At 42.9% G+C, this 9,640-nt stretch overlaps 2 non-coding genes across 2 annotated transcripts; both read right to left on the bottom strand.

The window, feature by feature from the left end:
- Positions 1-419: 419 nt before the first annotated feature.
- Positions 420-500, bottom strand: TRNAS-UGA (transfer RNA serine (anticodon UGA)). The gene has a single exon. It is a non-coding gene; the product is annotated as a tRNA-Ser (tRNA).
- A 3,153-nt stretch (positions 501-3,653) lies between these two features.
- On the bottom strand, positions 3,654-3,735 carry TRNAL-CAA (transfer RNA leucine (anticodon CAA)). Its single transcript has one exon. It is a non-coding gene; the product is annotated as a tRNA-Leu (tRNA).
- Between the last annotated feature and the right edge of the window lie 5,905 nt (positions 3,736-9,640).

Raw genomic sequence — 9,640 nt, forward strand, 5'->3', positions numbered from 1 at the left:
AAAACACTGCACTGTGAACATGATTTCATACAGAAAGTGAACTTTAAGTCCATCGTCTTAACTATGCGATCATAAAAAACGTATGCCATCACTGATGGTTCTCCGATGTGTTTTAGTAACGAGTTTATTTACTTTATTTGACTTTTGATTGCTGAAAAATTTTTGGTGTTGAGCATTTTTAGTAACCAATACAGTTCTGATCAGAGTTTCCTGAGATCAGTGAATTATACCATTAATGTCCTGGGAAACATCTAGTAATGTTTCTTTTAGTTTTCATACTGCTTAGTTTCAATTTTGAGACTCAAATTTTGGAATATGAATACTTGTCCCACTTCATATCATTTTGCCCATTTTACTAATATAAATATAGTTTTACTGTTTTTGACAAATTCTAATGTTTTTGTTATGTTAAAACACTATGCTGTGAACAGGATTTGAACCTGTGTGGGAAAGCCCATAGGATTTCAAGTCCAATGCCTTAACCACTCGGCCATCACAGCCAACTCACAAACTAGTTATTCATGTTTTTGCAAAGTGCATGCAGCGGGAAAGCCTGCGAGTAAATTTTGGACTTAGTTCACCTGAATCTCTATTGACCAACTCTGTAATGGGCAAGATATCTTGGCTGTCCCACTGAAAGAGAAAAGTGTGAACTCAGATTAAGGCCGGCCTTACACTCAGCCTATGTAAATACGGTCCGTTTTTTATGGCCATAATACGCAGAAAAGTCCCCAAAATAGTGATCCGTATGTCATCCGTAGGCAGGGTGTGTCAGCGTATTTTGCGCATGGCATCCTCCGTATGTAATCCGTTTGGCTTCCGTACTGCAATATTTTCTCGCAGGCTTGAAAAACCGACATCTAATGGATTTATGTGCTCAAATGTTCGTTAAAACATATATACAGTATATATACATATATATATATATATATATATATATATATATATATATATATATATATATATATGTCATTGAGACACATATATATATATTCTGCATTTATATTTAATTCAGCGCGATATATGTGAAAAGCCGGTAATTCAATTGCCGGCTTTTCATTTCTCCTTCCCAAACCCGACAGGATATGAGACATTGTTTACATACAGTAAACCATCTCATATCCCTTTGTTCTTTTGCATATTCCACACTACTAATGTTAGTAGTGTGTATGTGTAAAATTTGGGCAGTGTAGCTGCTAAAATAAAGGGTTAAATCGCGGAAAAAATTGGCGTGGGCTCCCGCGCAATTTTCTCTGCCAGAGTGGTAAAACCAGTGACTGAGAGCAGATATTAATAGCCTAGAGAGGGTCCATGGTTATTGGCCCCCCCTGGCTACAAACATCTGCCCCGAGCCACCCTCGAAATGGCACATCTGGAAGATGCGCCTATTCTGGCTCTTGGCCACTCTCTTCCCACTCCCGTGTAGTGGTGGGATATGGGTAATGAAGGGTTAATGTCACCTTGCTATTGGAAGGTGACATTAAGCCAGATTAATAATGGAGAGGCGTCAATTATGACACCTATCCATTATTAATCCAATTGTACTAAATGGTTAATAAAACACACACACATTATTACAAAGTATTTTAATGAAATAAAGATACATGTTGTTGTAATATTTTATTATTCTCTTAATCCACCTGAAGACCATCGTTCTGTAACAAAGTTAAAAAAACAAACAACAATATTCCATACCTTCCGTTGTTATGTCCCAAGATGTAAATCCATCTGAAGGGGTTAAATCATTTTACAGCCAGGAGCTGTGCTAATGCACTCGCTCGTGCCTGTAAACCCCGGGTACTGAAAGGAAAGCTGGGTGACCTGTAGTTACCTTGAGTTGCAGTGAGGCGCCCTCTGCTGGATGTCCTCATTTGAACTCGAGCGTGGGAACTTTTCCAAGGCTCCAGTTCATGAGGACATCCAGCTGATGGCGCATCACCGCAACTCAAGGTAACTACAGATCACCCAGCTTTCCTTTCAGTACCCGGGGTTTACAGGCACGACCGAGTGCATTAGCAGAGCTCCTGGCTGTAAAATGATTAAACCCCTTCAGATGGATTTACATCGTGGGATATAACGACGGAACGTAAGGAATATTGTTGTTTGTTTTTTTTACTTTGTTTCAGGATGATGGTCTTCAGGTGGATTAAGAGTCTAATAAAATATTACAACAACATGTGTCTTTATTTCATTAAAATACTTTGTAATAATGTGTGTGTGTTTTATTAACCATTTAGTACTATTGGATTAATAATGGATAGGTGTCATAATTGACGCCTCTCCATTATTAATCTGGCTTAATGTCACCTTCCAATAGCAAGGTGACATTAACCCTTCATTACCCCATATCCCACCGCTACATGGGAGTGGGAAGAGAGTGGCTAAGTGCCAGAATAGGCGCATCTTCTAGATGTGCCTTTTCTGGGGTGGCTGGGGGCAGATGTTTGTAGCCAGGGGGGCCAATAACCATGCACCCTCTCTAGGCTATTAATATCTGTCCTCAGTCACTGGCTTTACCACTCTGGCGGAGAAAATTGCGTGGGGCCCACGCCAATTTTTTCTGCCATTTAACCCTTTATTTTAGCTACAGTGCCCAAATATTGCACATGCACACTACTAACATTAGTAGTGTGGAATATGCAAAAAAAAGGATATGAGATGGTTTACTGTATGTAAACCATGTCTCATATCCTGTCGGGTTTGGGAAGGAGAAATGAAATGCAGACAATTGAATTACCGGCTTTTCTCTCTAACACCGGTGCGTATTTCTTGCAGGTCACACTGCTGGTCCATGTGTAATCCGTATTTTTCTCGCCCCATAGACTTTCATTGGCGATTTTTTTTGCGCAATACGGTGACAAACGCAGCATGCTGCGATTTTGTTCGGCCGTACAAGACCGTATAATACGGATCAGTAAAATACGGCTGATAGGAGCTGGGATATAGGGAATCATTGGGCCATGTGTTATGCGTATTTTACAGACGTAGTTTATGCGCTCATACGTCCGTAAAACTCGCTAGTGTGAGGCCGGCCTTACAAGTAGAAGGAGATAATTGGTTTGTATTTTGAGGAACACAGGGATGTTGTTCACCAGATGTTTCCCATGGTCACAATTGTGGTTGGAAACTGCACACTGCCAGGGAATTAATCTTCTTGACTTTTTTCTTAATCCCACCTTATTCTATATTTTGTTTTCATTAAACTTTGACAAGAAAAATCCAATTTTTTAAAGGTAAAACACTGCACTGTGAACATGATTTCATACAGAATGAGAACTTTAAGTCCATCGTCTTAACTATGCGATCATAAAAACGTATGCCATCACTGATGGTTCTCCGATGTGTTTTAGTAACGAGTTTATTTACTTTATTTGACTTTTGATTGCTGAAAATTTTTTGATGTAGAGCATTTTTAGTAACCACTACAGTTCTGATGAGAGTTTCCTGAGATCAGTGAATTATACCACTAATGTCCTGGGAAACATCTAGTAATGTTTCTTTTAGTTTTCATACTGCTTAGTTTCAATTTTGAGACTCAAATTTTGGAATATGAATACTTGTCCAACTTCATATCATTTTGCCCATTTTACTATTATAAATGTAGTTTTACTGTTTTCAACAAATTCTAATGTTTATGTCATGTTAAGAAACTACGCTGTGAACAGGATTTGAACCTGTGTGGGGAATCCCCATTGGATTTTGAGTCCAACGCCTTAACCACTCGGCCATCACAGCCAACTCAAAGATTAGTTATTCATGTTTTTGCAAAGTGCATGCAGAGGGAGAGCCTGGGAGAAATTTTGGGACTTAGTTCACCTGAATCTCTATTGACCAACTCTGTCATGGGCAAAATATCTTGGCTGACTCACTGAAAGAGAAAGGTGTGAACTCAGATTAACAAGTAGAAGGAGATAATTGGTTTGTATATTGAGGAACACAGAGATGTTGTTCACCAGATGTTTCTCATGGTCCCAATTGTGTTTGGAAGCTGCACACTTCCAGGGATTTAATCTCCTTGATTTTTTTCTTAATCCCACCTTTTTCTATATTTTGTTTTCATTAAACTTTCACAAGCAAAATCCAATTTTTTAAAGGTAAAACACTGCACTGTGAACATGATTTCATACATGAATGAGAACTTTAAGTCCATTGTGTTAATAACTATGCGATCATAAAAACGTATGCCATCACTGATGGTTCTCCGATGTGTTTTAGTAACGAGTGTCATGTCGGACGCTGTTCAGGCCAGGTCGTTCGACAGACAGCAGTAATTCCGCTTTTGACCACTATGTGCTCATTGGCATCAGCTAGATTTTATCTAGCTGGTCCAGGGTTAATTTACCGGGTGCTCGGATTGGAAGCTGGGCCATGCCCACTGCCTTTAAATAGTTCTCCTGAACTTTGGGCGTCGCCGATTATAGCTTCTGTCTTGTGCATGTTATCTCGGTCTGGAGTGGTGAGCTAGTAGTTGGAGTATCGTTGCTGGTGGAGTATTTCCCTTTTTCTTATTTACTCCTTCCTATATTTGTATTTATTTTGCCCTGTGCATTTATAGTGTATTCCTGAGTGACTGCGGCGTGGTGTATATTTTCCGTTATCCTTGTCTGTGCTAACTGTGGGTATTGGTGTATTATCTCTACACTGGGTGGTGGTTTCAGCCTAGGGTTGAAACAGGAGACAGGGATAGGGTGGAGGCCTAGACATGCACACCATCAGTGTAAACTCTGTTATGGACCTGGTGGTTAGGAGCACCCGGAATGACCTGATGAGTAAACTCAAAATCTGGACTAGCTCTGGGGAAGTGGGAACTCTGCTGACCGCAAACCCTACTCCTATCACACACACTAGAAATAGCCGTGGAGCGTACCTAACTCTCCCTAGACGCCTCTTCACAGCCTAAGAGCTAACTACACCTAAAGATAGAAATAGAAGCCTTACCTTGCCTCAGAGAAATTCCCCAAAGGTAAAGGCAGACCCCCACATATATTGACTGTGAGTTAAGAGGAAAGTCACAAACACAGGAATGAAACAGGTTTTAGCAAAGGAGGCCAGACTTCACTAAATAGTCAGAGGATAGAAAAGGGAACTATGCGGTCAGCACAAAAGACTACAAAAAACCACACAGAGAGTGCAAAAAGACTCCCCACACCGACTCACGGAGAGAGATCTGAACTAATACTGAAACATTGACAGCTGGCATGAAGTAACGATCGGAGTGGAGTTAAATAGGGAAGCCAGCATGGCAATAAACGAGAGCAGCTGATAAAGCCAACCTCAGTGACCAGCAGTTCCGCTCGAAGCCACCAGAGGGAGTCCAAGAGCAGAACTAACCAAAGTACCATTCATGACCACAGGAGGGAGTCCGAGAACGGAATTCACAACAGTACCCCCCCTTGAGGAGGGGTCACCGAACCCTCACCAGGGCCCCCAGGCCGATCAGGATGAGCCAAATGAAAGGCACAAACTAAATCGGCAGCATGGATATCGGAGGCAACAACCCAGGAATTATCCTCCTGACCATAGCCCTTCCACTTAACCAGGTACTGAAGCTTTCGGCTCGAAATACGAGAATCCAAAATTTTTTCCACCACATACTCCAACTCCCCCTCAACCAACACCGGAGCAGGAGGATCAACGGAGGGAACCATAGGCGCCACGTACCACCGCAACAACGACCTATGGAACACATTATGGATGGCAAAAGAAGCTGGAAGGACCAAACAAAATGACACAGGGTTGAGAATTTCAGAAATCTTATAAGGACCAATGAAACGAGGCTTAATCTTAGGAGAAGAAACCTTCATAGGAACATAACGAGAAGACAACCAAACCAAATCCCCAACACGAAGTCGGGGACCAACACAATGACAGTGGTTAGCGAAACGTTGAGCCTTCTCCTGGGACAAGGTCAGATTGTCCACTACGTGAGTCCAAATTTGCTGCAACCTGTCCACCACAGAATCCACACCAGGACAGTCAGAAGGCTCAACCTGCCCCGAAGAAAAACGAGGATGAAAACCAGAATTGCAAAAAAAAAAGGCGAAACCAAAGTAGCCGAACTAGCCCGATTATTAAGGGCGAACTCAGCCAATGGCAAGAAGGTCACCCAATCATCCTGATCAGCAGAAACAAAGCATCTCAGATAGGTTTCCAAAGTCTGGTTGGTTCGTTCGGTTTGGCCATTTGTTTGAGGATGGAAAGCCGAAGAAAAAGACAAATCAATGCCCATCTTAGCACAAAAGGAACGCCAAAACCTAGAGACAAACTGGGAACCTCTGTCCGACACAATGTTCTCCGGAATGCCATGCAAACGAACCACATGTTGAAAAAATAATGGCACCAAATCAGAGGAGGAAGGTAATTTAGGCAAGGGTACCAAATGGACCATCTTAGAAAAGCGATCACAAACCACCCAGATGACAGACATCCTTTGAGAGACAGGAAAATCTGAAATAAAATCCATGGAAACATGCGTCCAAGGCCTTTTCGGGACTGGCAAGGGCAAAAGCAACCCACTGGCACGAGAACAGCAGGGCTTAGCCCGAGCACAAGTCTGTTGTGAACTCTGTTCTCGAACTCCCTCCTGTGGTCAGGAATGGTATTTCTGTGAGTTCTGTCCGTGGGTTCCCTCTGGTGGCTGAAAGTGGAGCTGCTGGTCTGGAGGTGGATTCCTCAGCTGCATCGTTTAAGACTTGGCTGGTTTCTCTATTTAACTCTGCTCAGATCGTTACCTGATGCCAGTTGTCAATGTATCTGTACTGGTTCAGATCTCACTTGGATCTCCTGATGACCTGTCTACTTCAGCAGAAGCTAAGTCCCTGTTAAGCTCATTTGTTGTTCATTTGTGTGCTGAATATATTTCTGAGTACCTGCTAAGTTTTGTCCAGCTGGCTATCATGATATTGTCTCGCTAGCTGGAAGCTCTGGGTTGCAGAGTGGCACCTACCACGCCGTGAGTCGGCGCGGGGGGTTTCTTGCTCACTCTGCGTGGCTTTTTGTAGTTTTTTGTGCTGACCGCAAAGATCCCTTTATCTATCTTCTGTCTATTTAGTAAGTCGGGCCTCCTTTGCTGAAACCTGTCTCATTCCTATGTTTGTGCCTTCCTCTTAACTCACAGTCAATATATGTGGGGGGCTGCTCTTTTCCTTTGGGGAATTTCTCTGAGGCAAGGTGAGGATATATTTCTCTTTAGGGGTAGTTACCTCTCAGGCTGTGAAGAGTCATCTAGGCAGAGTCAGGTACGATCCACGGCTAATTCTAGTGTGTGTGATAATAGATTAGGGCTGCGGTCAGCAGAGCCCCCACTTCCCAGAGCTTGCTCTATTTTGCAGTTTTGGCTATCAGGTCATTCCCGGTGCTCCTAACCACCAGGTCCAGCCATAACAGTACAACTGGCCAAAAAGTGTTAATGCATCTCAATAGAGGGATAAGAGAAGTTCTAAGACCATTTTTTTTTCTCTGCAGTGTGTTTAGTCTTTTTTTTCCCCTAAACCTCTGGGTGGTTCAGGACTCAGGTGTAGATGTGGACATTCAAAGTCTGTCCTCTTGTGTGGATAATCTCACTGCAAGGGTACAAGGCATTCAGGATTATATAGTTCAGAATCCTATGTTAGAGCCTAGAATCCCAATTCCTGATTTGTTTTCTGGGGATAGATCAAAGTTTCTGAATTTCAAGAATAATTGTAAACTGTTTCTTGCCCTGAAACCTCGCTCCTCTGGTGACCCTAGTCAGCAAGTAAAAATCATTATTTCCTTGTTGCGTGGTGACCCTCAATACTGGGCATTCTCCCTTGCGCCAGGAGATCCTGCATTGCTTAATGTAGATGCGTTTTTTCTGGCACTTGGATTGCTCTATGACGAACCAAATTCTGTGGATCAGGCAGAGAAAATCTTGCTGGCTCTATGTCAGGGTCAGGATGATGCTGAAATGTATTGTCAGAAGTTTAGAAAGTGGTCTGTGCTTACTCAATGGAATGAGTGTGCTCTGGCAGCGATTTTCAGAAAGGGTCTTTCTGAGGGCCTTAAGGATGTTATGGTGGGGTTCCCCACGCCTGCTGTTCTGAATGAATCAATGTCCTTGGCTATTCAGATCAATCAGCGTTTGCGGGAGCGGAAAGTTGTGCACCATATCGTGGTGTCATCTGAGCAGAGGCCTGAGCCTATGCAATGTGATAGGACTTTGACCAGAACTGAACGGCAAGAGCACAGACATCAGAATGGGCTGTGTTTTTACTGTGGTGACTCAACTCATGCTATCTCTGATTGTCCTAAGCGCACTAAGCGGTCCGCTAGGTCTGTCACCATTGGTACTATACAGCCTAAATTTCTTTTGTCCGTTACTTTGATTTGCTCTTTGTCATCCTACTCTGTTATGGCGTTTGTGGATTCAGGCGCAGCCCTGAATTTGATGGACTTAGAGTATGCCAGGTGCTGTGGTTTTTTCTTGGAGCCCTTGCAGCATCCTATTCCATTAAGGGGAATTGATGATACGCCTTTGGCCAAGAATAAGCCTCAGTACTGGACCCAGTTGACCATGTGCATGGCTCCTGCACATCGGGAAGATATTCGCTTTTTGGTGTTGCATAATTTGCATGATGTGGTCGTGTTGGGTTTGCCATGGCTACAGGTCCATAATCCAGTATTGGACTGGAAATCTATGTCTGTGTCCAGTTGGGGTTGTCAAGGGGCCCATGGTGATGTTCCAGCATTGTTAATTTCTTCTTCCACTCCTTCTGAAGTACCTGAGTTTTTGTCGGATTACCAGGATGTATTTGATGAGCCCAAGCCCAGTGCCCTGCCTCCTCATAGGGATTGTGATTGTGCTATTAATTTGATTCCTGGTAGTAAGTTTCCTAAAGGCCGACTTTTCAATTTATCTGTGCCAGAACACGCCGCTATGCGGAGCTATATAAAGGAGTCCTTGGAGAAAGGGCATATTCGCCCGTCGTCGTCACCGTTGGGAGCAGGGTTCTTTTTTGTGGCCAAGAAGGATGGTTCTCTGAGACCTTGTATAGATTACCGCCTACTTAATAAAATCACGGTCAAATTTCAGTACCCTTTGCCTCTATTGTCTGATTTGTTTGCTCGGATTAAGGGGGCTAGTTGGTTTACCAAGATAGATCTTCGAGGAGCGTATAATCATGTGCGTATTAAGCGGGGCGATGAATGGAAAACCGCATTTAATATGCCCGAGGGCCATTTTGAGTATCTGGTGATGCCATTCGGGCTTTCTAATGTGCCATCTGTATTCCAGTCCTTTATGCATGACATCTTCCGAAAGTATCTGGATAGATTCATGATAGTATATTTGGATGATATTTTGGTCTTTTCGGATGATTGGGAGTCTCATGTGAAGCAGGTCAGAATGGTGTTCCAAGCCCTTCGTGCTAATTCCTTGTTTGTGAAGGGGTCTAAGTGTCTCTTCAGAGTTCAGAAGGTTTCCTTTTTGGGCTTCATTTTTTCCCCTTCTACTATCGAGATGGATCCAGTTAAAGTTCAGGCCATTTATGATTGGACTCAGCCTACATCTGTAAAGAGCCTTCAGAAATTCCTGGGCTTTGCGAATTTTTACCGTCGCTTTATCGCTAATTTTTCTAGTGTTGTCAAACCACTGACTGATTTGACCAAGAAAGGTGCGGAT

Source organism: Ranitomeya variabilis, chromosome 5 (genome assembly GCF_051348905.1).
Source record: "Ranitomeya variabilis isolate aRanVar5 chromosome 5, aRanVar5.hap1, whole genome shotgun sequence".
In the NCBI taxonomy this organism is placed as follows: Eukaryota; Metazoa; Chordata; class Amphibia; order Anura; family Dendrobatidae; genus Ranitomeya; species Ranitomeya variabilis.